The sequence below is a fragment of the Dermacentor andersoni genome, chromosome 2 (assembly GCF_023375885.2).
Source record: "Dermacentor andersoni chromosome 2, qqDerAnde1_hic_scaffold, whole genome shotgun sequence".
Classification (NCBI taxonomy): domain Eukaryota; kingdom Metazoa; phylum Arthropoda; class Arachnida; order Ixodida; family Ixodidae; genus Dermacentor; species Dermacentor andersoni.
The window spans coordinates 212417169-212444167 of NC_092815.1; the positions used below are offsets into that span (position 1 = coordinate 212417169).

The 26999-nt window shown below is 48.9% G+C and overlaps 1 protein-coding gene across 2 annotated transcripts in view; it reads right to left on the bottom strand.

The window, feature by feature from the left end:
• Mct1 (Monocarboxylate transporter 1) overlaps positions 1–26999 on the bottom strand; it is a 144589-nt gene that overhangs the window by 98860 nt on the left and 18730 nt on the right. Inside the window, exon 1 of one of the 2 annotated variants that reach the window (XM_055075852.1) lies at positions 4413–4498. The exons of the other annotated variant lie outside the window; for it this stretch is intronic. The gene's annotated coding sequence lies outside the window, so the exon portion shown is untranslated. Of the gene's footprint in view, positions 1–4412; positions 4499–26999 lie in introns of those variants that run through there. 2 annotated transcript variants of the gene reach the window in all.

Here is a 26999-nt window from a genome sequence, read left to right on the forward strand (position 1 = left end):
AGTCGGCGCACACTCTGTGTGCTGTAGTGAAATACTGGAAACTAGCCGATAAGATATGCGCTGTCAAGAGCGAAGCCAGAGGGGCAACGAAGAACTCGAGGTACATGCATAATCTCTACGCACTTCAACAATGCATGTCAGACAGTTTCCTGTACAGAAACTAGAGATAAGACTTTCCTGCTCTACAAGTTTATCTTGCTTTCCCTTTCGTCCCACATTGAATATACTCGGAAGGCTCGCTTTCTTGAAGTAGCTTTTACTAATACCTACACATACCTCATTTGAAATGCCCACAAGTTTAGAATGTGAAGTCCGTGAGTCCAAAGAGACGATAGGCGCACTTCCTCGGTGATTGCCGTCGTTTCAATGCACAAAGAAAAGTCCTCAGCACCACGCTCGACAAGACTGACAACCGACCCTTTACGGAAGCCAGAATTCTTGGACCCTGGTCCCAGCCGACGTAGGCCAGAACTGCTTTAAAAGGGCTGGCGTGCTTTTTAAAAGAAACCTGACTGATCGAAAAACTATAGTGTGTGCGAACTAATGGGTTCCTTTTTCAAACCTTCCCTTGTTTTCTTATCCTTTTGGCCCTTAACCCCATCCCCCTGTGCACAGTAACCAACCGGACAGTCACTCTGGTGAATCTCTCCGCCTTTCACTTGTTTTCTCTCCGTTTCTCTTTCCCTGTCGTCATATTGATTACGCGCCTCCGCCAGCGGTGGCTCAGTGAGTGGGACCTACATACTGCGGGGCGCAAGGTCATTGGTTCGAATATTCGCCGAAAATTATTTCGTTTAATGGTTCCGGCTGTGCAAATACATGTGTGTTGAGAGTTATGTGATCGCATAAAGCTGGCTCCGAGTTCCTTTAGGCGTCAGTCCAGGACAAATCGCTGACAGGGTAGGGTTAGGTGGAAGTCGAGATTTCGTCTCATAGTACGAGGCAGTCCCGTAAAATCCAGGAGGATCAGAGACATCAGCTACTACTTGCCCTACCCCTCGTTATGCCGATAAACGAATTGGAGCCTCGTGAGAACATGTCGTGCATGTCCGTGAGCTACGCGTTACTATCGACAGTTGAACCTCAATACGCCCCCTGCTATCGCGTAGTCGTGGCTCCTGCGCCATCACCGCAGTTATCGCGCCAACGCAGAGACGTGCCACGGGGTATACCTTGAAAGGTCAATCGCAGAAGACTGGCACACACAGTTAAGCTTGAAGAGTGCGTATCTACATGCGGCTTGCTCATCTGTAAGCACAGCGATCACGTTGGGTGTCGAAGCTACTTTTTAGGGGAATCGCAGCAGCCAGGGTTTATTCAAACACTAGGAAGCCAATAATGGCGATCGCACATGGACGGGTCAAGTATTACTGCCGGCACCACGCACAACACCAAATACACTGGCAGCCTTGGAATCGGTGAAATTTGCGGCGTTCGCTCACGACTCGGCTGTATCGCATTTCCCTTTGCAAACATTCCGATAGTGAGGCATATTGCGGTTAGCTATGCACGAGACTAGCATTTTCAACGTCCATAATAGCTATGATCACTACTTCAGTCTGATTGTTCTTTTTTAATCTGGTGGCTGTCAGGTTCCACCAGATGATGAAATCTCAACCCGCGTATACTCTAATCACAATAACTTTAGAGGCACACATTTCGCATCCTATAGGTATTCGGATTTCTTTATCGCAAATAACAGCAATAGCGGTGTGGACATGGGTGTTCTGGTTATCTTTTGTTAGGTCTGAAGGTAGCATCGATTTTATTAGAGTTTGCTGAGGCTATGTACACTTGCGGTTACTACTGACAACAACTACTGACAACTACTGACAACAGTATCAACAGGACTGATGGAAATCTTCCTGCCAACTACACCCGTTCCCTACGTCACATTTTCGCATAAAAACGACTTGCGGCTCTTTCCCGCTTTTAGTGTGATCAAGGAACCCGTAGGGGCCCCGAAACGCCTCTGTGTTATTTTCACCTTGACGTGGTCAGTGACCGCAATTTCTTCATCATATGTACACTTCAGTGCGAGGCGCGTATGCTATACATGTATCATGACTTCAGGCACCACAGTGGCGTATTGTAAGCTGATGGGAATTTTACTTCTATTGGTGTATACTTGAGGCCTCATATTAGTCACTTTGGATAACGTTTTACCCTTATTTCGAGCAAAGAGTGCTGCATATCAATGGGAATATGAAACTGGTGTACATAGATAACAGTTGCCGTGTTTCAAGCGCGTCTATTGCTGTCAGGCTAAGTCACTCTTTAAACTAGAGATCTGCCTCCCCTCCACAGGAATATAAAAAAGCAACTGCCACGTCGGATAACTTCTTAAGGGCCATGATAACGGAACTGCAGCTTCGAGCTTGCTCGCGGAAAGTCGCGAAGCAATAACGACTATTCCAAACGTGTCCAGAAAGCGCACACAAAAGAAAAGGAAGAAACCATCAGCGACACAGTGCAAACAGCCGAACACTTTCATCGCCGAACGCGAGCTTTACCACTCCCAGCGGCAAAGGACCGCCAGTGGGCACAGTGGCAATATTGATAAACGCTAGGTAGAGTGGTTTCTGGAGCGAACACTTAGGGGGTGGGCACACCAGAAGTTGTGCACAGCGCAACATCTGACATTTGTGGCGTGTAGACGAGACTGCCGAATACATACGCCTGTCAATCTCCGCGATGGCAATGCTGCATGGTGCGGCGTCGGTGAGCTCGAGATAGCGAGTTTGCTTCGCTGCGGAAGCAGCCACATTTACGATGCAGAGATGGAGGCGAAACGTAACACAAAGCTATGTGGCCGGATTTCGGTTGCCTGGAGGCTACGGCGCTTAGCTTCGGGGACGAGGTCGTGTGTTCTGTCGCTGGTAGCGGCGGCTGCCATACGACCATCTCAGAATGCAAGAACGCCCATTTTCTGATATTTAGCTGCATGCTAAAGTACCCTTGGCAGGTCAAAAATTAATCCCGAGGCGTTCACTTTACGACAGCTCGCTCAGTCGACCATGTGTGCGTTGATTTGGGTTTCGGCGCAACCATCAGCATATTCAGGTAAACGTAATCCCGGTGGCGTACATATAGCCACCTTGGGATATACACTTATATAGAAGCACGCATGTCGACAAATCTGGTGTTTTAGGTTATAAGCACTAAGCTTTCTTTTTCGTGCTAGTACCAGAATTGGAGTATCTGAATTTAATTACATTAAGAGGCGTGAAGAGACAAAGTGTGAAGTGTAATTGATTACCATCTCAATTTTATTATTAAGGCTAATCGTAGTTCTCGCTTAATTAGCCATGTGTTGCAACACAGCACGTTAGCTAGGGAGTTGGTAAGGGCATTTAATGTGCAGAGCAGATAGCTTGTCGTATATTAACGTAACAAAATGTGTGTCAAGAGAAGGCAGCCGCAAAACAGAATGGCAGAGGATGAAGGGTTGTGAGGAAATTAGGAAAGGCGCGTTCATAGGAGGAAGACAGCTGACGAAAGACGGCGGTAGTTGGCGACCGCTGGAAGAGGCCTTCGTCCTGCAGTGGTGTTAAATTATTATTATTATTATTATTAACATTATTATTATTATTATTATTATTATTATTATTATTATTATTATTATTATTATTATTATTATTATTATTATTATTATTATTATTATTATACGGCACATCCAAAGCCAGTCAGGGTTCGTGGTAAGACCGGTTAGTGGGAATCCTGCTCCGAGTTACAGAAATTTCACGATATCTTCCCGAAATCTGCCACCACAAAAGCGACTGAGGTTAAATATTTATGGGATTTACGTCCGAAAACCGGCAATCTGACGAGAGACGTCATGGCGAAAGGGTCAGGACTAATTTCGACGACCTGTGGTTCAATAAATGTGCATCCAAGTCCCCCGCGCGCGAGGTGTTTCTCGCGTTTCCTCGCCCCCTTCAGAAGGCAGTCTGGGAATCGAAACCGCGACCTCGCGCTGAGCATCAGAACGCCATAACCATTAGGTCACGCGACTGGTGACGCACCTATATGCGTGCCGCAGTGCGTAGTTTGAAAGTATACTCTTTGGGTAGATAACAGGTGGAACGACACTGCGACCGGCGTTTATTTTGAGGAAGGATAGCACGTAGTTGGTAACGACGGCAGGGTTCCTGCTATATGCAACGTGCCCCTAAGCGCGCGCAGGTTTGAATTTTGCGATTTTACTTCGAAAGTCAGCAATCGCGTCAACGACCCAACGGTGAATTGCGATCTGTCGTGCGAGTCACGACTGCCAATTCAAGCTGTCCGTGCGACGCGTAACACAGCTGAATTATGGAAGCACTCTGTCTGGCCCAAGTGATACCGAACGTAATAGTGTATCCCGAAGGAAAATCACGATAAATACGAGTCGTATCAACGACAGCACTTACCTCGAGAAATGGATTTTTTGGGGAAAAATTGTTCGGGCCACGGCGCGCGACGGCTATGTGCCGGCAGGCCTCCGGTCTCGGCTGATGTACGGGCACGTGTCTCGCGGCTTTTCTCGCAGGGGGGGGGGGTTCGATAATCGCGCACGATCGGCGCCACGGCGCTCGCACGCGCGCGGTACTCGTGCGGGCTGTCGAGACGTCCAGAAGCGCCGTGGCGTTCTCGAGTCGATGTTATCTCGCGTTCCCTCGCGCAATCCCTGCACCGCGGGCGAGCGGCTGAAGTAGGCGGGCGTGGGGTTCTCCCCGAAGCCTATCGATCGCTCTTAAGTCAGCGCGAAGTCGTCGATAAGACGGGCCCAGTGCAGTATCCGCGCGCGCGGCCGGCGCGATAAGCGCCCGCACTGCCCGCCACTGACCGGCATTGAAGAACGCCCGCGGCGTCGCTATAAGTCCTCCATCTGCAGCATGTAATCGACCTCACCTGCGTTGAAATGAGAACCCCGAAGAAAAACGAAATACTCGACCGACAGCGCGCTTCTTGGATGTCGTCCAAGAGGTTTGCAGCAATGCAGCGCAGCGTCGACGACGAGCGCGATTCGCGATATTGCGCGCATCCCGACTGGCCGAATATAACTTTGTGTTCCTTGTACCGCAGTGTTTACCCCGAACGTGACTAGAGGGAACCGCGAAGCTGAGATCGTGCAGCTGCAAAGGAAATGATGGGTACGGTACGCCAGCTTGCGGTGATCTTCGTTCTTGCGGCTTCGGACGTTCTTGTGACTGCTGTGCATCGAGCTCTACTTTTCTAAACTTCCCAGCAATCATACATTTTTTTTTTCTAATTGCATTAAGGCAATACGTTTCTGCGCACATGCGTGATACTTGCGTTTTGTCGCATACTGCCACGTTGTCTCGACGACGGCAAAGAACTAGACCACGGCACAACGACGAGTCCCAAAACTAGTTGTTGGACGAACCTCTGCTTGCGAAAACGAGTTGCACTTGGGCGAAACTGTATTGACGGCCACGTGCGTCGATCGTCGAAAACCTGATCTCTGGGTCAAGCGCCTCAGTTGCTCATACACGACTCGTCGAATATTCCAGGGTCATCGGTAGTGCTCGCGTGCCTTCCCCAGAATGTACGAACCAACACTATTCGCGTTGCGCATGCAATCTGATTGCGCAGGACTCGGAAACAACACGGAATGCAGAGCGAGAATGTTCTCATACCTTGCGCCTAGCGACAACTTTAACGGCTGTTAGCAGGTGAAAGATCGGTCACCGGAAAAGGGGTAAACAGGTACGCGTCTCGGTAAATAACGCAATATGTTGTTAAAAATGGTCGACTATTAAAAGCAGAACGACCAATTTTCATTAGTGTTCTTTACTTCAGAATTGCGGCACATATCCACCGTTGGGTATCAGTTAAGAATCCGGTGGCTGGAGGAAGGAGAATCCTAAGGGTCATAAGTTGAAACAAGTCAAGGAGAGAGAAACAAAAAAAAATGACTTGAGAGCATGCAGGCATGGGAGGCGAGATAAAGAAACTAAGGAAAAATATAACAAGCAATGGAACAGAGGGAGAGAAAATTTAAAAAAAAACCAGAGAGAGAAATAAAAAGATAAGGAAAGACAGGGAGGATTAGCCAGTGTAAGTATCGGCTGTCTACCCTGTGCTGGGGAAAGGACTAAAGGCTATAAGAGGTGATAGATCGAATAAAAAGAAGGAGAAATTATTACGGCAATCTTGCAATGACTGTCTATGACAATGTGGTTAGTATTCAAGCAACGTAGCGGCAAATCGTATTGCGGAAGTGTCGTTTATTTAAAATCTGTAGTGGTCGTTTTGAGAGTTCCGTTGCTTTGGCTGTGTGCGACATATAAATGGTCTCCGGTATCATCCCACCTTTCCGTGACATTCGGTTGCCGAAGTCGCCTAGAGTGCGAGGGTATGACGACCACTGTATGACGACAACGCGGTGATAACGATGGAATGGCGGAGAAGGAGTCTTGTCGATGGAATGACAAAGGCGGTGTGACGACGACGGCACAGCGGCAGTGAAGTGACAATTCTGAAATGGTGACGATGGCTTGGCGACCTCGGTATGACGACAACGGATTGACCAAACTGCAGTGATGACGATGGCACGAATGCGACGGCACGGCCATGGGGGTATGGCTTAGGATGCATGACTGCCGGACAAAGGCTCAATGACGACGATGACGCGATCACGACTGAATGACGACAACACGATTACAATAGAATGACTGAGAAGGAATGACGGCGATAGAACGACGAAAGAGGTATGACGACAGTGGGATGACGTTCCTGAAGTGATAACGATGGTGAAACGAGAGCGTGGCGCAAACGGCACGACTACAATCGCATGACGGCGACTGCGTGACAAGAGTCGGATGACAAAGTTAGAATGACGACAGTGGAAAGACCCCGACTGCATCACGACGACCGTATGTGAATGCATGACAACGAAGGTGTGACGACAACGCAACGACGACTATGGCGCGGCAAAGCATGAAGACAATGGGATGAAGACAAGTGTAGGAGGAAGATGTTGTGACGATGACTGTATGACGACGACTGCGTGACGATAATCGCTCGAAGAAGCTGGAGTGACGACCATAGAGCGGCCTCGATAGCATCACGGCCAGGAGTATAGGGGTCCAAGCTACTGAGAACTTGGGCCACAGGGTCGGCCTAGAAGGCGTGACGACGCCGGCCTGACGAGAGTCAGATGGCGAAGCGCGAATGATGACGATGCAACGGCCACGGTGGCATCACGACCACGAGCACACACGCAATGGCCCAACATAATAAACTTGGGCCTCTGCGTTGGCATAAGAGAATGGATAGATAGATAGATAGATAGATAGATAGATAGATAGATAGATAGATAGATAGATAGATAGATAGATAGATAGATAGATAGATAGATAGATAGATAGATAGATAGATAGATAGATAGATAGATAGATAGATAGATAGATAGATAGATAGATAGATAGATAGATAGATTTAAAACGTCTGAAGTTTAGCCGAACGACGATATCTGTCTGCAGGCCAGCAGGCAGTGCCTTATGTAGGCTTGACTGGGACAACGCAAGCAGGCCGCGTGAGTAGCCTAGCGCAAAGCGTAACATGGGCCAACTCTCGCGGACCAAGCGAGCACAAGCAGACCAGGAGAGGGAACAGTGTAATGACGATAGTATAAGGCCTTTCAAGCTCTCTGTCACAGCTTTGCGCCTGAAAGACCCCCAACAATTTGCTCAAAATATGCTTCTGATTTCTTATTTATTTATTTATTTATTTATTTATTTATTTATTTATTTATTTATTTATTTATTTATTAGTACCCTCAAGATCCGAATGCATTACAGAGGGGAGTGGTACATGTGACAATATTAATACCTATGAGAGTAACAATTCAGGTTAGAATAACAATTTCAAAAATAAAATTCCTTATGATACAAAGTTAGCTACTATTTCGCGAAAATAAACAGCGTCTTGAATGAAGGTGATCGATCCGGAAAGGGGATTCCAGTCATCCGAAGTACGTGGAATGAGAGTGCAGGTATAGGTTCTTGTACGGCACGACGCAATGCGGCCTTGTTGGCGTGATCGATGCTTGAAGTAGTGTAGGATAGCGGATGAATTAAGTGATAGCGTAGCTGTGGAATATGAGAACAGATTTTATGAAGTAAAGAAAGGCAGCAGAGCGAGAGAGAGAGGTAGCAAGTGAAGAAAAATTGGAGGACGCTTAAGCTTCGCCTTCAAGAGTGGAACGTGACAGCGTTCCCGTCGACCCGCCAAGGGGTGTAAGACGCGCTACGGCGCAGCGACTACGCGCCCCGCATCGGACGCGGTGAGCGTCGAGCAACGCAGCGTTCGGCGCGACAACGAAATGTGCGCCTGAGCAAGCGACGCACGCCTGAGCCTTAGAAACAGCTCGCTTCTAAGGCAACACCGCGTTCACTAGAGGCGCTTTTGTACCGCTTTGAAGCATCGAACTCGTGGCTCATCAATAAACAGAAAAATAAAAGAACTCGTGGGTCAGTGGTAACGTCTCCGTCTCACACTCCGGAGACCCTGGTTCGATTCCCACCCAGCCGATCTTGCAAGTTGTTTTTTATTCATGAAGTGCCTGCTGGGATTTATCGCTCACGGCCAACGCCGCCGACGCCGACGACACCGGCTTTTCTGCGACACGAGCTCCTTAACGCTGTCGCGTTAAAAGTTCCGACTTCCCTGATGCCTGCGACACCATGCTTCTGCATGCGAACACCACGTTTCGCAACCGAACTGGAAGCTTGGCAGTGACGCCGCGTAGCAGGAAGTTCAACGAATATATTGAACTTTCTAGCAGTTCTTGTTTCAAAAACTTTTGCTGCAGTGTGCGCGTATTCGAATAGCAGAACTCGGCTTCTGCTTGCGGAGCCAGAACCTGTCTTACCACTGCCACGGATAAATCGATCTATAAATCGAAACTCGTAACAACGAAGGCCGAACGACCGAGCACCTCGCATGTAGCAGCGCGCAACAGCAGTGATTCTCGCAAATTACTGACGGAACCTTGTTTAATTCGTTTCGACTACGCCAGCCCCCTATACTGAGCACCGAGAACAATGCGCCGTGCAGTGTACGGCCGTTGCAATCAGTAGGGCCGCTTACGCAAAAAAGCAAAGATAAAGCAGCATTGACGCTACATAGCCATGCAGCTGTTAAGCTCTCGTTGCGATAACTGACGCCGTTGGTGCCGACAAGGTTTTCAATTGTTGGTTTTACTTAGATGAGACATTTAAATGACGGCGCCAAATCTACATCGGGAATGAGTGAGCGCTCAGATAACCAATGTCATGCAAGTGAGCCGCTGCGATTGCGATGCTGTGGTGCAGCAGACGTATGCGGTGACAACGAACAAAAATATAAAATAAAATAAAGCATCGGTGCAGGGGTTCTTCCCGTGTACACGGAGTAAGCATGCAGCTATCTACAACAGGTGCTCGAGCGATCGTGAATCTATCTCTGTCTTTCCATCTCGCGTGCTAGCTGCCCAGCCGTCAGTCTTCCCAACTCACAATTGCCTGCGTAATTCCTCGAGAGTGAGGAATGGGAACGACCCAGGACTCTCGCTATCAGCGTATACTCTTTCCTACAGCGCCGCGTATTTCAATGTCGCCGCTCTGACCAACGGTCGCTTAGAGTATTAATTATTTCGCCTTGCCACTATACGTGGATGAAGCGGGAGGAAGAAGAAAAAAACAAACCGGGGAAGCAGTTAGTGAAGCGCCAGGTGCATATGTGATCCTTTAGTAAAGAAGTGTATTGAGACAAAAAGCCAGCGTAGCAATGCCGCGCAGCTGTTCGAGAGCAAGTGTTGGTAAATATATTTCGAATAAAGTCGCCAGGTCGCGATCCAAAACACTTAATTTTTTGCCAAAAGTCGCTCAGCGAGCACGAAGATGGTTACGACTCGCTCATAATATGTTTCAATTGTTTCTGGATGGCTTCCTTACTATAATAAAGTGAAATTTTCTTTGCTGACTATTCCAGTGTTTTCTATTGTTGTCTATTTCGCGACTATTCCGCTGTAATATGATCTTTTGCACTTAGATTTAGGTGCACGGCAAGAAATTCTTGGTGGTATCCAAAGCCATTTACTGAGCGCCTCTGATACCCTCGGCGTTGCGTTTGGGTGTTAAATGCGACGGATCAACCGATAAGTCTGAGGTACCTGCATGCTTTCGAGGTGACGTGCTTCTTCCCTCTCGCCGCCCTCGTAATCACTTTCTCATGCTCTCAACACGCATTTGATGAAGTTTGCTGACTGGCACTTAAAAGTGCCCAAAGTTCTAGCTGGTTCCATTCAGAAACATCTTCGCGACGCTAAGCAATGACAAAGACGACGGATGGAAAGGTCATCGGAGAAAGCAGTCAGCAGGAACTGTGGGAAATGGTACCAGCACAGGAACGTTACAAATAGGTACACTTACGAATAAATACAGGAAAATTAACATCGCGTGCCAAGGGCCCCAAGAGTAAACGTTTACCGGTAACAACTTCGCAGTTCCGGCGAAAGGCAGGGCTTCGGACGTATTGCGTTCGAGCGCATAAAGAATTGTCGTGCCAATTCGGAGTATTATTGATGAAGAAAGACTAGCCAGGCTGTCGCATTTCTTTTTCGAAGAACACCGCCGCGCGCTCTTGCGCTATTTCGGTCCGGCGACAAGCGCCGCTCGCGCGGTCTCGCTTCATGCACCATCGAGAGCACACTGCGCTTGTCAACGCAAAAAAAGAAAATTTGACTGCTTACGAATTGGACGTTGGGCAGATAATACCGTGTCGATTTATTGCATGCGGCTTCACCACGAACTTCCAGAGAACGGATTTTCGGATCCTAGCAGCCGCCGCAGCGATTATATCGGTTGTCTCTATTGCCAAGGCAGACGTGAATGACTGAGAACCACAGCCGGACGAACGTTTCTCCGTCAGCCGCTCGAAGGCAGCACTATGGTCCTTCTTTTTTAATTGAAATGAAAATAAAATAAAGAGATGTGCACACCCTGTAATGGTGACGGCTACTCCTTTTTGCATAGCACAAACAATATGTAAGTAAAATATACGTAGTACTGATACGGCACACGCATATTTATTTGTTTGTTTGTTTGTTTGTTTGCTTGCTTGCTTGCTTATTTATTTTCTATGAAGTGTCGGCACCTTTCATCGACATCATTTTTTAAAGGTTTCATACGATTCGCAATGCCCATATTCAGTATTCTCATATAATTACATTAGACCCTATACAGAAATTTGTGCGTTTCCAAATGTGGTCGTCTCATGCCGGAAACATGGGACTTGGTTTTCTTTCTTCTTGACGCCTGGTTGGTAACGTAACTCTAACCCTCGTAGGGCCCATTCACACCGGCGATTGACAGAGGTCACGTGACCTGTACTGCGTGTGGTGACTAATACTCAGGGCGATCGACGGCGACAAACGCGACCTGTCCGTTGCCACACCGAATAAATGCCTCGCCATTGCTGCCGTTCTCATCCGCTCGCGCCGACATTGCATCGTCAAATAACCGCCCGTGTATTCCGTGGTCCCGCTCCTGCGCCACCGATTTGCCTCAGCAGATAGCTTTGCGACTCCAGCCGAGGACCTGAGAAATCGAGCAACGAGCGACTGAGCTGAAACGGTCGCCTTTCGGCCAAAGCGACCACTTGCGACCAACTTGGTCGCGCGACCTCTGCGGCTCGGTGGTGTCAATGCGCCGTTAAAGGGTGAGCGCTCCGATGCTATTGCACGGTATAAGGAGGCGGCCTTTCTTTTTTTTATATGCGAGAGCATTGTTTGGCTCATTGTGCAACACCGCCATAATCAGAAAGCAGTGGCAGAAAATTGGCACAGCAGTTACGTCATTTTTATCTAACTAAAAAAGAATAATTGGCCACGGTGAGGATTTAGTCCGGTGCAACACGGCTAGCACTCCGTAGCTGAGCGCGCTAACCGCTGTGTCACCGTCGCATTGCGCCCCCTGTTACGGTTGGCGTGTAACACCCCGGGCGAAAAGGATGCTTAACCATCATGCCTCATCGAAACGGAATGTGTATTTCTAATTTGCTGTGGTTGTCTCGAGTGGTTACAGCTCTGGCAGGTGCGCCGCAGTACTTACAGGCGCCTTCGTGTGTGTGCATGCCTAGGCGAAACGAATGGACTCCTCATTTGCTATGGTTGTCTCGAGTGGATGCCGGTCCGGCGGACGCCCCGCAGTGTTCACAGGCCCCTTTGTGTGTGTGCGTGAAAACACTTTCCGCGAACTGTCAAACTCTAGGGAGAACGCTTTCCGCGAACCAGACAGGACCCCTGGGCTGCCGCCAGTGCAGGCACGCTCGTGAAGACGTCAACTGGGAGAATGGATCAGCCGCCCATCCACAACCAGACGCCCTTTCTGCGAACCAACGATGCGCGAAAGAGTAGGGATCAGCTGCCTGCGATTCCCAGGACCCGCGGGTTACCACCAGTGGAGGAAAGCTCGGGAAAACATCGTCCTGGAAAAGTGGGCGCCGCCGCCAAGCACTGTGGGACTCAGTGCATGTCACGTAACGTTGACGTGAGCAAGATCCCGCTTACGATTTGAGTGGGCCTACTTAAAGGGCCCCGCAATGTACTTTTTCCCTTCATTATCTTCTTCTTATCTTTCACCAACCATTGAATAAACCTTGCAAGTTTCGCACTGGAAGTCGTCTCGTCCCTGCCTGATCGCCGTGGTCTACCGGACGCCTGCAGCCTGCCGACAACGCCACGCTATGCAATAGTAACGCCGGTCGAGGTTGAAGAACCAGGCGTCGCAACTGGTCGGCAGCGGCGGGGTACGCTACACTGGAAGTCGCAACACCCCTTGGAACAGGCGACAGTGATGAATATCTTGGAGTCTCGAAGTTCGAGGCTGTGCACTTCGTTAAGCTCAGCCTGGCGGGCGGTTCCCTAGATGGCGAACCGTGCACCTAAATTCACAAACTGCGATTTCGATGCCCGTTGTCCCCTCTGTTACATATGTAGCACAGATAGAGCGCGAGCTTCTTATGTCAGGGCGGGCCTTTACCTTCGAATATTCGTATGTCAGCGCAGAATGTAGGCAGCAGGTGAGCTTACCCGGGTGAGTGTTCGCCGATGATATCGCAGTACTGGCCGACAGGGAAACGCAAATGCAGACGCAGGTAAACATTTGCGCGAACAAGGCGGCGGAGCTTGGGCTTGCATTCGACGCCAAAATTGTCTGCGGTGATATAGGCTTCCCCGGTTCCACGAAAGACACGAGCACTCTGACGCTTCCAGGGGGCCAGGTCATGCAGCAGGCGACATAGTATGGGTACTTGGGTGTCGGACATGGCGGGCCGGAAATGTCTGGGGCTTTAACCGTTTCTGCATGGTTCGCGAGTCATGGAAAACGGACCACGTCCTCGCGCTTACCTTTGCCAATGCAGTTATCTGTCTGACAGCCCAAACACGGGAATGGCCGAAGACAGGTCAGCGAAGCCTGGGCCATTTAGGAGCGGGCTGTCATGGTAAGGTCGCGAATGAAGCCAATACAGGGAGACCTCGGATGGTCCAGCCTCGAGGCCAAGGAAGCGCGTAGCGAGATTGCGTATGTTGGCAGACTCTGGCTGATGGCTAGAAACTGCCTCACACGTAAATTGTTCGAATAATATCAGTGCGAACTGCGTCCGCACACACTGCAGATGAGGCTCATTCAACACCTGCGCCGGGAACTCGGCTTTTTCGGCGACCGCGTGCGAGCGAATAATGTGCACAAATTGGCCAGCGCAGTGGGCGAACGAGTACGTCAGCAGGAAACGGAGGCATGGCGCCTAGCTCTGGAGTCAAAGTCCACGCTGCAGCAATACAGAGCCTGGAAGATGAACATCTGCCCGGAGCCGATATACGGCAACAGCGTCGGTAGCAGCCTGTCGTTCGAGGTGCGGGCAGGAGCCCTTAGCACTCTAACTTACTGCAGGCGCTTCGACACCACTGTCGGATGTAGTACATTGTGTAGGGCATGCGGCAAGGCAGATGAGGACGTAGAACACACCGCCACGCGATGTGCAAGTTCGCAAACAACACCGCAGAAGGAGGCAGCGCTCCCTATCATCCCCATCTGCACTAGGTTCTCGTGCAGATGGGGAGGGCACCGGGAACCTGGCAGCGGCAATTGCAGTGACTAAACGAGGCCCTCACGTAGGGGATGACGCTAGTGCGCCAATAGGCCGTACTGTGAGCAATGAAGAGGTGACGTCAAAGTGCGCGCGACGTTCGTGCATTTGCTCTTTTTTTTTCTACTACTTTTATTTACATATGCAGACCAGGGCAACAGTTTACCCGCCCGTTACAAAGGGCACTGACACAAATAATAATAATAATAATAATAATAATAATAATAATAATAATAATAATAATAATAATAATAATAATAATAATAATCTGCCTTCATCTCTACGCTGCGGTACGTCCATGCTCGCCGCAGGAGACTGAAATCAGGGCGTACGTTCAACGCCAACGTTCATCGGCGCGATGGGATACGTGCCGATCTCAACTTAAGACTCGCCTCTGCAATGGGTGCAATCACCACTTTGCGAGGCACATGAATCTACTCAGTGTTCGAGGACATGCCACGCACAGTGCACGAAGTAAGGTAGGCAACTACATACTACTCCGATTACAAGGCGATGCTACTGTCGATCAACTTGATCTCGCAGACGCCGTCGCTGGAGTACATGGACGACGAATAGAATAACATGCGCAACGCGCTTCAGGTACCCGTCGGACGACGACTACGACATCCTCTCAGAGTATGATGTGGAGTTCGCCTACGAACCCGATGAAGAAATGTAGTTTCAACACCATTGTGCCGCTCGGAAAAGTACTGCCATCGCTCGGAACAGTGGTGTCATCGTACTGAAAAGGGTTGTCATCGAGAAAGAACACTCAGGGCAATATGTGTGAAACACTGCTCTAATGACAACTCCGCAATTAAAACTCAACTGAGAAATAGCAATATGGCCCGTCAGTCGTCTTGCATTGTTGCGACCTCATAAGCAGCAACATTACACTCCGAAACATAACGCAGCAGCACTAAACTCAGCAACATTTCGCCGCAACACTAAACTCAGCCACATAGCTCGGCGACAAGTAGTGCTCTCGCATTTACACATCATAATAATTGCTTAGGTGCCCCCATTGTTTTTTTTTTTTACTCTTTCATGCGCTGCCATTAGGCGTATCAAAGTGGATAAAAGTGTATGCGAAGTGTAGAAAGCCTGTCGTGTGGTAGAAGTGTTTGTATATATATATATATATATATATATATATATATATATATACGGCTTTAGTGGCTTAGCGAAACACGGAGCCATCGCATCTTAATCCGCCTATGTCCACGACCCTTCGAAGCATCCGAGTCCTTCCGGACTCGCAGTCACTTCCACCCGGGGACGGCGTCCAAGCCTCCACGGTGACTCCACGGCAGGGTTGCAACGCCAACCTTGCCCGGGCCTTGTTCATGCTGACACAACCGAACATGGAAAGCAGCTCTACTTCCTGCATTGGGTAGGCAGCACTTGCTCTCTGAGAATACAATTCCAGAGTTTCACGGTTTTAAGGACGAGCCCACCACTTGAATCTGCACCGTCGACTCTGTTGCCGCAAAACACTCTTGGCACACTTGGTAGACCCTGACGGCCAGAGTCTACCAAGAAATCCATCGCAGGAGGGCGTCTTCGAGGAGTTGCTGAGGCCTGGCATCGCTTCCACGGAAGCAAATATGCAACTTGGGACGCAGCTTTGACATGCGCATTTGCAGCTCTCCGAGTGCAGCTCTTCCGAGGTGTGCAAGCTGTAACAGAAAACATCGTCACCTATATTTACGACAAGTTACGCCTCCTACAAGCTTGCGACACAGCCGGAAACTCTCCTGGCAGCCCGACAGTATGTCGTCGACGGCATACATGGCGCAACGCACGCATTGTTACGGTTCACTGTGTGCGGCGATGAGTAGAATGGATGCCGAGTGCCTCAGACTCGACGTGCCTAATCGTCACGCTCGTCAAAATGAAAAGATTTGTCCATCGGGTGCGTGCGAGGGCATCATGCACCAGTGCAAATCCCACTCTTCTTTGTCCTACGTTCGCCCTCTACGCCAGGGAGTGGTGTTCTTTTTTTTTTCGTATTCCTCTGTGTGAGCTGACCAGTGTGCTGACAAGGCCCTCTGCCAGCGAGCAAGATGGAAGGAGGTTGCCCGGATGGTGCAGGGTATAAGAAAGCCAGGTAGACGCCACGAAGAGATCTCCGCCCATGCGTGCAGGACCCCGCAAGCTGAACGTTTTTGTACTTTTTGTCTTGGAGCACACCGCTCACCCATAACGATGTGTTAAACTTCTGTTATTTGTTTTTACATCATCTCGTTTTCCTTGCCGAACCCTCTTTCGATGGTCGATCTGGTTCGACCTTTAAGCAGACGCTGTTGAAGGTCGCCAAAACCCCGCCCCCGTAACAACTGGTACCAGCCGTAAGTACTGGTGGCAGTCGTAACAGCGGTCATACTTTCTGCACAAACAGTCCAGGATGATATGGAGACTTTCGTTTGATGGCCGGCGCAGTTGCAGGACGCTGCTCATCAGCGCCTGAAAGCTGGCTGCCCACGCGAGCCCACTACATCGCGACGCGGATGCTTTTCGTGCGGGCGCTTATGCCACGGATATAAGACCTGTCCACAAAAGTGCCGTCCAGCCGTTCAACACCAAACGCGGCCGCTTCGAACAGTTGAGGTCCACGTCGACGGCATCATAGAGCTTACGGCTTTTGTTGATACTGGAGCTCAGCGTACGGCGTTTCTTCGACGCCACACCCCAGTCACCCTCCTACCTTGGACCGAGGCACCCCTGCGAGTCCTCGGTGGTTGCGTATTGCTGATCGGTGCGCTGGACTTGCAGCTCCAAACCGAAGCCGGGAGCAAGTTCCTTGCCGCAATTCCCGTCTTCTAGGACGTGCCTGCTAACATGGTTCTGCGAGCCGACTACCTCCTCTCTGGTGAAGTTCAGCTCACCGTAGACGGCGGTGGGGTTCACCTCCACCGCGTGACTCCGAGCCCTCCATTGACTCAAGATTCCCAAGGTGAGCGGGAAACCCTGTCCTACACTACCAGCTGTACTTGAAATGCAGATCCCTTTTTGCCAATAGTGAAGTTTATGTCGGGTAGTTCTGATCCAGCACGACCCTGACGAGCGTGAGCACGTCGTCGCCTACGCCACCCCCGCAGTCTAGGACGCGGAGCGCCATTACCACTCGTACGAACTGGAGTGCCTGGCCGTCGTTTGGAGTGTAGACGAGAAGTTTCCTCACTACTTGCTTGACCGACAATTCACCGTTGTAACGGATAACTTCGCCATTGCATGGATGTTTGCTAAACAAAATCTCAAGCACAAATTTGCACGGCGGATCGTTCGGCTGCAAGATTACACTTACGACATCCGACACCATGCAGGAGCACAAAACCAGGTTACGGATGCTCTATCACGAAACCCGATTAAGGAAGGCTCCCCACAATACCGACAAGGCTGACTAATATTCTCCCAGCAATACGTTTCGAAGGCCCAACGTTTCGTCAGATTTGGTGATGATTATAAATTCTTTAACGGATACGTAGCGCACTTCTATATAGCTTATTTTGCGTGAAGGTACGTTGTATCATCGTCATTGGGTCAATAAGGAAACCGTACGCCAGATTCTGGTCATTCCTAACTCCTCACGCTCAAGAATTTTGCGCAATACTCATGATGCAACCGAAGGAGGCCACGTGGGATATCGATCCACCTTGCGTAAGGCACAGGAGGGATTTTGGTGGCCGAGAATAGACAGAAATGTGTGTTCGTATGTCGCAGGCTCTGAGGTGTGCCAACAGCACGAACGGCGTTCCGGGTGTGAACCTGGATACCTTACGCCTATCACGCCTCCTGAGGCAATTTTCCACGCTGTGGTAATAGATCACATAGGGTTATATTAAGAACAGCTGCGGGTAACGGATACATTATACTCGCTGTGGACCATTTGCCAAAGATCATAGCGGTTGCTGCCGTGCCTTCGCTTGCCACTAGCTGCGTCATAAGGCTCCTACGGGACCGCTTCGAATGGAGACACGGCCTCCGTAAGAAGCTCATCTCCGACAGGTCGACCACGTTCCACAGCCGCGAACTCCGCACAGATCTACAACTCGCTGGAGTTGAGCATCACTTCGCGTCAGCGTACCACCAACAAGCGAATGGTCTGACAGAGAGGTCGAACCAGACTGTCTAAGCTCGACTCGCACCGTATTGTAGAAACAAGCTAGGTGAAGCTAGCCGATTGGGAAGAATACCTTCAAGTTGTTGCATACGCAGTTAACACTGCATGGCAGACCTCCACCGGCACCTCCCGTCACGAGATTGTCTACGGCCAATTTCCATGACTGGGAGCTATGGTCAGCTTGAACACACCTGTAAAAGTGAGACGTTCCAATGCACGTCAGATGCTTTGCCGTAACATCCTGACACAGGTGCGCAAGAGGATTGTGCATGCCCGCGCACAAACGGTGCTACGACTGCCGCCGCCGCCGTCTCGCCCCGGAATACAATATCGGAGGCGAGGTGCGGGTGCAACGAGGTGCACCGTCATCTTCAAAGAAATTAGGCACAAAGTTCGAAGGACCCTTCATTATTACCACACGTGCGGGCGAGAGAGAGAGAGAGAGAGACAACTTTATTTATCCCATCTTAAAGGGAAAGGGGCTGCGGGAAGAAGGCGAGGGAGGTTATCCTACTCGCGGGCGAGAACACTTAGCGTGTGCAGTCCTCGGCATCTGACTCGCACGCAGACAAGAGAAAGCGAAACAACTTTCCCGTGCATTTGTCGCGCATGAAGAACTGCGTCCGTCGGCAAACCTAAAATGCTGCGATGTGTTTTCCTTTCAGTGGCACACCAGTCGCAACGCGGCCGAGCATAAAGAAGACTGAGTGGGGCTGGGCTGCTCGCTCGGCGAGCGCGAGGAAGCAGAGAAAGGCGCAGCAGAATAGAACAGCCAGCCCGGGGAAGGGGTGTTGCCTCTGTTTTTCCTTTAAGATAGATAGATAGATAGATAGATAGATAGATGGATAGATAGATAGATAGATAGATAGATAGATAGATAGATAGATAGATAGATAGATAGATAGATAGATAGATAGATAGATAGATAGATAGATAGATAGATAGATAGATAGATAGATAGATAGATAGATAGATCTCCTGAACAACACTTTGCAATGAGGCGAACCTGGTTTAAATCATGGATCCGAGACCTCAAAGAGGTGGGACGTAATACTGACCCGCTTCTCTCGCACTTACCGCTAAATCGCCACTGAATTTTGCTTTATTGTTGCTTTGTTGGGGGACAACCTTCTCCAGGCGAGGCATTGTTGGAGATAAGGCGTTGTGCGCTGACAGCAGGAATTGTCAATGCGAAGGGCCCGGAAGTCAAGTGTGTTCGAAAGATAAGAGGCGACAATAGACAGCGCACACTCCCGGGTACGCGCCGCTTCTCGTGCGCGAGTTAAGGTGGTTTCCCTCTTCAAAGGAAACACACAAGAAAGGACGGAGCGCGGTGGTACAGTCGTTGGTATCAGCATCCGCGTAAACGTGGACAACCCACGCTACGGGTCAGCAGTTGAGTGCTGCAGGGTTCCATTGGGCTGATATAGGACACATAAGAAAATCTGCGGATCCCACCCACTGCGGGAATCGGTGTAAGCGAAATTGTGTATGCTGTATCCTTTGATTGGTGATAATTAGCGGTGATGTTGGCGGTGAATCGGGCGGTTGAACATTGCTGTACCGGTTATGGCGGACAGTGGCGTGCACGAACGCTTCCTCTTGACCGTATTGGAACATGGCTGCATAGTTTATGGCTGGTAGTGGCGTACACAGACGTTTACCCATTACCGCATTGGAACATTGCTGTATGGCTGATAATGACGTACACTAAGGCTTACTCCTGGCGCTATTGAAACGTTGCTGCACTGGTTATGGCGGATAGTGGCGTGCATGAACGCTTGCTCCTGACCGTATTGTAACATGGCTGTATATTTTATGGCTGGTAGTGGCGTACACAGACGCCTACGCGTGACCGTATTGGAACATTGCTGTACCGTTTATGGCTCATAATGGCTTACACGACCGCTTACTCGTGGCCCTATCGGAACATTGCTGGCACCTGTTATGGCGGATAGTGGCGTACACGAACGTTTACTGCTGACCCTATTAGAACATTGCTGTACCGGTTATAGCCTGTAGTGGTGTACACCAACACTCATTTTTTCCGTATTCGAATGGTGCATAGCCTGAAAGGCGACTCCTGCAGGTGCGAGAAAACCATTATACGCCTGCAGTGCACTTGCCCTCGTACGACGTTCAACGTCTATCTCTAGACAACTTTAGGCCCCTGCTAAACCCACTCCTGTATCTGAGTCAGACATAGCGGGACCGGACGCATCTGTCGCTGGTGCAAAAGGCTGTTCGCGCAGAAGAAGAGCACCGGCCTGAGTGACTGTTTACAGTCCGCCTGCGCATCGACCTGCGAGACACGAAATTTTCGCTCTCTCACTCTTCTTCTCTTTGTATTTCTCTTTTGCCTTTCACTTAATGTACGGTATACCAAACCAGACGATTGTGTACTTGACCTCCCTCCATTTCTATCCTTGCCTTCGATCACAGTATCCCATTCTTCTCCATCTATATATAAGAGCACGCCATGCACTGCTACGGTTTCCGGGTCCAGTTATTATAGCTATAGTAAGCTAGGTCTCGCAGGTCGGCCTCGCCCTTCACCGAACAAGCAAAACAAACGGAAGAGGATAGCTAATGGGCGAAACCCACGGGGAGCTAACTGGACAGACCCGTGGGAAATGCTGCTTGCCGCGCGCCAGTCCGAGTATGCCTTATACGTCCCAGACAAGGGAAGCTCCGCAGCCGCGCATATCGAGCTTCGGAAGCCTCGCGCAAATGGAGACCTCTTGGCCTTTCACCCCCCCCCCCCCCCCCCCCCCCCATTTGCACCGAAAGGGCGGTTGGTCGGGAGTACACAGGCCTGCGCATGATTTGATGTATAGGTCATGAATGTCACGAAGCAAAAGCGAGGGTCAAAGGCTGCATTTTCGGTTCCGTGTCTGGTACGTGGCGCAATCCGCCCATGCAAAGGAAACCTGTCGAGGTTCTTTCAGGACTTGAGTCCATTCCTGCGACGGGGTCGACGAGTAAATATGTTACGTATGTTAGGCTACAGACGATAGCTGGGGATACATACTATATCATCATCAGGCTATACTTATGTCCACTACAGGACGAAGGTTTCTCCGAGCGATCTTAACTACCCCTGTCTTGCCCTAGCTGATTCCAACTTGCGCCTGCAAATTTCCTAATTTCATCGCGTCACCTAATTTCCTGCCGTCCTCGACTGCGCTCCCTTTCCCTTGGCACGCATTCTGTAACTCTGATGATCCACAGCTTATCTACCCTACGCATTACGTGGCCTGCCCAGCTTAATCTTTTTCTCCTTATGCCAACGCTTATGTATGCTATATACACAAGGACCATTTTTCTTTTTTTTTTGCGCTAGTGGGTGCACGCGTTCATGCGTGTGTGCGCGCAGGACTCGTCGTTTCGGTCTTGTACACCACGACTAACTGGTCCGTTTATCGATTGCGTGGTTGATTGGCTAGTGGAGATTCGCGTCCCAGGAAGCGATCGTTTAGAAGCGGGTAGGACCCTGTGCAGTTAGCAACATAATCGCTTGGTTGAAGAAGCACTTCGTGTAGATAGGCGTTCGCTTTTGATCACACTGGTACGGAAACAGATTCAAGTGCACCATAAATGACGAACTGCTTCTGGCATATTGTTTCAAAGGTGTATGTCCGCAATGTTATTTTCATTTGCAACTTCTTGGCGGCACGAAGAACTGCGCGCCTATCTTTTTCGCGTATCTCGCGAGCGCGGTCGAATTTTGTACAAAATAAATGTGTGCTGCGTTGCTGTAATTATCCTTAGGTTATGCAGGCGACCATAAAACTCTTGAAACCGGTCTTAACTGTTATTTTTTTGCTCCAGAGTTGAGCTAAGAGAGCCGCTGTCGCTGAATTTAAACGAAATATGGAAAGAAAAATATTCTGTGCCACGCTGTATACTGAAATGTAATGTTTTGTTTTTAATTTGTCATCTGTACTGTTTGTAAGTACGAACGGGAGTCTCGCCCTTACAGTCTTTGAATGTGAGACCTCTTTATTAATTTAATAGCTAAATGTATCTACTAAATAGACAAAATTTAACTGAACTTAAGTGTGGGATCGGTGGGAGCTGAAGCAGAAATTCCGAAGGGCCTTCACTTGAAAGTCACCATTATTATTATTATTATTATTATTATTATTATTATTATTATTATTATTATTATTATTATTATTATTATTATTATTATTACTATTATTATTATTATTATTATTATACTGAAGAGATGGATAGAGCAGTCGCGGAAAGCTGTCAAGCTGAACAAAAATTACTTCTGGGCGCTCACCGAAAAAAAAAGAATACACTAAGAGAAAAGTGCATCAATGTCAGTGATGATCTATGTTGTACATAAAATATTCTTTTGATGTAACGGTTTACGATGTGTATGTTGTAGCACTGTTGAATATACTCTTTTTAGTGGGCTTTGCAGCGACTCAGATTTCCTGTGTGGCAGCCACGAAACTCCAGCGCGAGGTGAAACGACCTGTAACAGCTACAAAAAGAAACACAATTTATCTCTACAGTACAGCGTATTCTTGAAGATACTGCTTTAACACTGTCTTATGTAGGCCCTGATTCGCACAGCCGTCGTCTGCCCCTCTCCGTCAACGTCGCGGCGCAACCGGCCCCGTTTTTTGAGGAGAAACCGGCGAGCAAACGCACTCTCCTGTCGGACGCCGTGACTGACGGGGCGGATGACGATTGTGTGAATCAGACGTTACACGATCTTGTAGCGCCGGCGAGAGTGCTCTGAAAAAGACTATAGTCAGTGGTGCCATCCTTTTGTTCTATCGAACTGCTGTATAGCGTTCTGCACACATTCGTTTTAACTGCTATCTACTCGTTAAAACGTTTATGTCGGTTTTGTATAGTTTCATACGCCTCTAACGACTCCGGTTGCATCAATCTATATCGTGTGATTATTTTTTTCGTACGTTTCTTAAAACCCTAGAACATTTGGTACGGATAGCGTCGCCATTCCGGCACCTACATGCGGAAGATTTGTTCCCTGCCGTGCAGGAAATTAAAGCGAAGCTTTGTCTTTTGAAGGAACGATTTATTTGTCTTGCTTTCATGCATCGCCGTCGCTCACGTGACGTCACTGCGTCGACGTCTCACGCACTATGCATCCGCCTGATTTGGTGTCGGTATTCCCACACGCTCCGTGAACGGCGTACGACAAGGACATAGCAGCTGCATGGGATTGAATTAGCCACTTGTCCAATGTTTGAACGAACGTTCGATGTGATTGCACGTTTCATCAGGTGAAAACGAACACAATTGTGCGCATGTCGTTTAGATGCAGTGCATTTAAATAGGCGTTTCACCAAAAGCTTCGCTTCACACCGGTTCCGACATGTGCGTTGGATCTGCGTATCGTAGTTATTTTATTTTTCTCTTTTGTTCATCTTTCTATCTGAGAGACCATCCATATGACACACCGCGGCTACTTTACGTACGTTAAATCAAGACGTATTAACTTATTGTAGCGTTTATCTATCTCTATTAGTTATGGCATGGTATGAAAAACTTTATTGATCTCGATTAGGTTTCTTTTTTTATTAGTGTATGTCTTTTTTTTTACCTGTCTGCTTTCCAGAAGCGCTGGGATTCAAAGTGGCTGAAAGCATTAACTAATCAGCAGTCGGATAAGCAAGAGAGATTGAATATATTGGTAGAAAAAACTGGGAAATGGATTGATAGAGCCGGAGTCGTTACAGACGTAGCTAACTGCACAATATAGAGATTTAAATGAAGAGAGACAAGGTCGAGGAGAGATGGGCAATATGCTGGACTGCAACAGATGTGTACGATCCGTGAACAGCCCGAGCAGGCTGGGTGACTATTTGTCGGCGTCCCGTTTCAAAGGGGATTCCAACAGAAATCATAAACAAGGTAGCGGCTTTGAACCCTGTCGCGACAGCCGCGTAGCACTGGGGGCGGAATGTAAATTGGGAGCTCTCCTAGATGATAGAAAATTATTCCGGAGTCTCCCACTACAATGTGCGTCATAACCAGACCGTGGTTTTAGCTCGTAAAGCCTCACAATTCTTTGTTTTTCTTGTTTTGTTTTTCTACCTCTTTATTCATATACATGCCGACCATCTGCACCTGCAGTAGAAAGCTTTGTGTGTTTAGCAAGGCCGGAATGTCAGGCCTTCAATAAAGGCTCCTTCGGTCTCGCAATCACTCGGAACAACTTCCTTCGTACGAATGCATAAACGCGATTCTCAGAACGCTGTCAGTAGGCACGCCGGCACCAATTATCACTCGGACCCATACGTGTCACGCCTATCTTGCATGGCGCCGCAATGTTATCGCCGTGTTGCTCCCGTCTCCGCTCACCTTGCCGTCCGTAGATGCAAAACTGCCGAGCTAAAAGCGAACGCGCTCGGTCGCGCGCGACCACCGAACGCGGGGCTCTGCATCGGCGGTGGCGAAAGGAAGCGCGAACAATCACGTTCGCAAGTAGAAGATCAGCGCGCGCAACTCTTTGCGACAGTTTCTTGACGCTATCGGTGTCTTCATCGATAAAGTATATCGCCAAGGTCGGCGACAATGATATGACCGCCGTTGACAGAGAAGGCGGCCCTGTCGTTACGGTATTGCGCAAACAAACGGATTTCTCTAATTGCGCATACGCGGCAATGATCAGCTTGTCAAGCTTTTCCGCATTTAAAGCGCCGCAGTTAGAACTATTACGATGCTTTTGATTAATGAGTTGTCATACGCTAGCCCGCTGTTCATGATTCACTGGCGTTTTTGCAGAGAACACCCTTTAGCATATATAAAGGGTGTTTCAACGAACACTTTCAAAAATCTTTAAAGGTTGCCTGTGGCATATATCACAATTCAAGTTCATGAGCTGGTCTACTCGAAGCGGTGGACAATACTTGCACAAAAAAATTTATATATAAAATCGAATATTTAATAAAAATTCACTCATTAATTTTAACTAATTGCATTGTGGCCGATATTGCAATTTAAAAATTCTAGCCGTGGAGTTCGCAAGGCGGATCCACTTTGTCAAGATGACACCAGTTTCGAAATATAAATTCCCGAACTTTGCGGAGAAATGCATTGGCGTTCCAGTTAATTTGTTAACAAAACGTCGTTTCATGCACTTAAGCACACAAGAAACTGGAACGACAATGTATTTCGTCGGAAAGTACGGGAATTTATATCTCGAAACTGGTGTCCTGAGAATTCGTTCCAAGTGGATCCGCCTTGCGAAGTCCACTTGGAATTTGTAAATTGCAATATGGGTCATAACATAATTCGCTAAAAAAGTTAATTAGTGAATTCTTGTTAATTAGTCGATTTTGCATTTCAGTTTTTAGTGCAAGTTGTGTCCGCCGCTTCGAGTAGACCGGCTCATAAACTATAATTGAGCTATCTGCCACAGGCAACCTTTAAAAACTTTTGAAAGTGTTCGCTGAAACACCCTGTATATGAACTGCTTCCGCGATAAAAAACCCCAGGAGCTGTACTATATGACTGCATCCTGCGCGTGTTTTCTTTCTTTTCTTTTTTTTTTTTTCTTTTTTGTTGTCTCTACGTGCCGGGGGACTTCGCACGTTCACCCGTCGAAATTAACAGCACAGTACACACCGCAACGTCGCGCACTGTGCGTATGGCAAGAGGTCCGTAACGTGAAACTTTCCGAAGGATGCTCCTGCTCAGACCGTCCGATCACGTCTGCAAGGCGGGAGAGTAAAGTTCGCTATGCTTGTATCACTGCGATGTTTGAGCGAGGAATCGCGCACGAACCGTCGACGAGCATTGTCATCAATGTAAGCGAATAGCCGGGCGTGTCTACAGAAAGCTATTCGCCTTATCAAAGGAACGACGCGCTTGAAGGCGTGTATTCGTTGTAGCGAGGATAGTTACGTAGTGCTTGTTAATGTTGCGCAACGTCGTGAAGAAAATATTTGCTGACCAGCGCATATGTAGCGATGCATGGCTCAACATGTTGTCCTCGAGCACATTCGTCAAACGTGTATATTGGCTCCATCGCCACCAGCGCCGGCGTGGAAGGCGACTGCCATCCTCCTCTCCCACCGCCGAAGAGCTGCTCTCCCGCAGCCGACGTGGGAGGAGAGGGTGGTGGGAGAAGAGGAGGGCTGTCCTTCGCGAGCGCTTCACCACAGCTTCGAAATCGCACACGCCCCTTCAGGTGCCCCGAAGCTCTCGCGCGAGAGCCCGTGCGTCTCAGAGAGCTGTACGCGTTCAGCGCCGAACGACCCCCGCTCACGAAAAACGGGCCAAAGAGTCGCAGAAACAAAAAGCTAATCACTTTAAACATTCTCACAGACCGAGTGGGGCGGAAAGAAAAATTGCGTGTCGCTGCAGTATTCTCTATCAGCTGCAAAAGATCGACAGTTTGACCAAAGAAGGGGCCGGCTGCCCGAAAAATGTTAGCCTACAGCAACACTAAGAGAGTTAACATTATGACAAGGCACTATTGGAGCGAGCCAATGGAGCAAGGCGAGAAACAGAGAAGCATTGCGTGCACAGACATTCAGGACGTCAGCGCGCGACCCGCACTCAATTAGTAAACCAGCGTGTTATTCTGCATTAGAGCGCAAGAGGCAAAAGAGCACCACGAACAACGTCAGCACGAAACTGTTACCAGAAAATAGAGGGAAGATGTCCACAGGTCGACGAGAATATCTGTTAGAGGCTTTAGGGGCTAATCTTTCTTTGCTGGGACATATATGATCATAGCAGA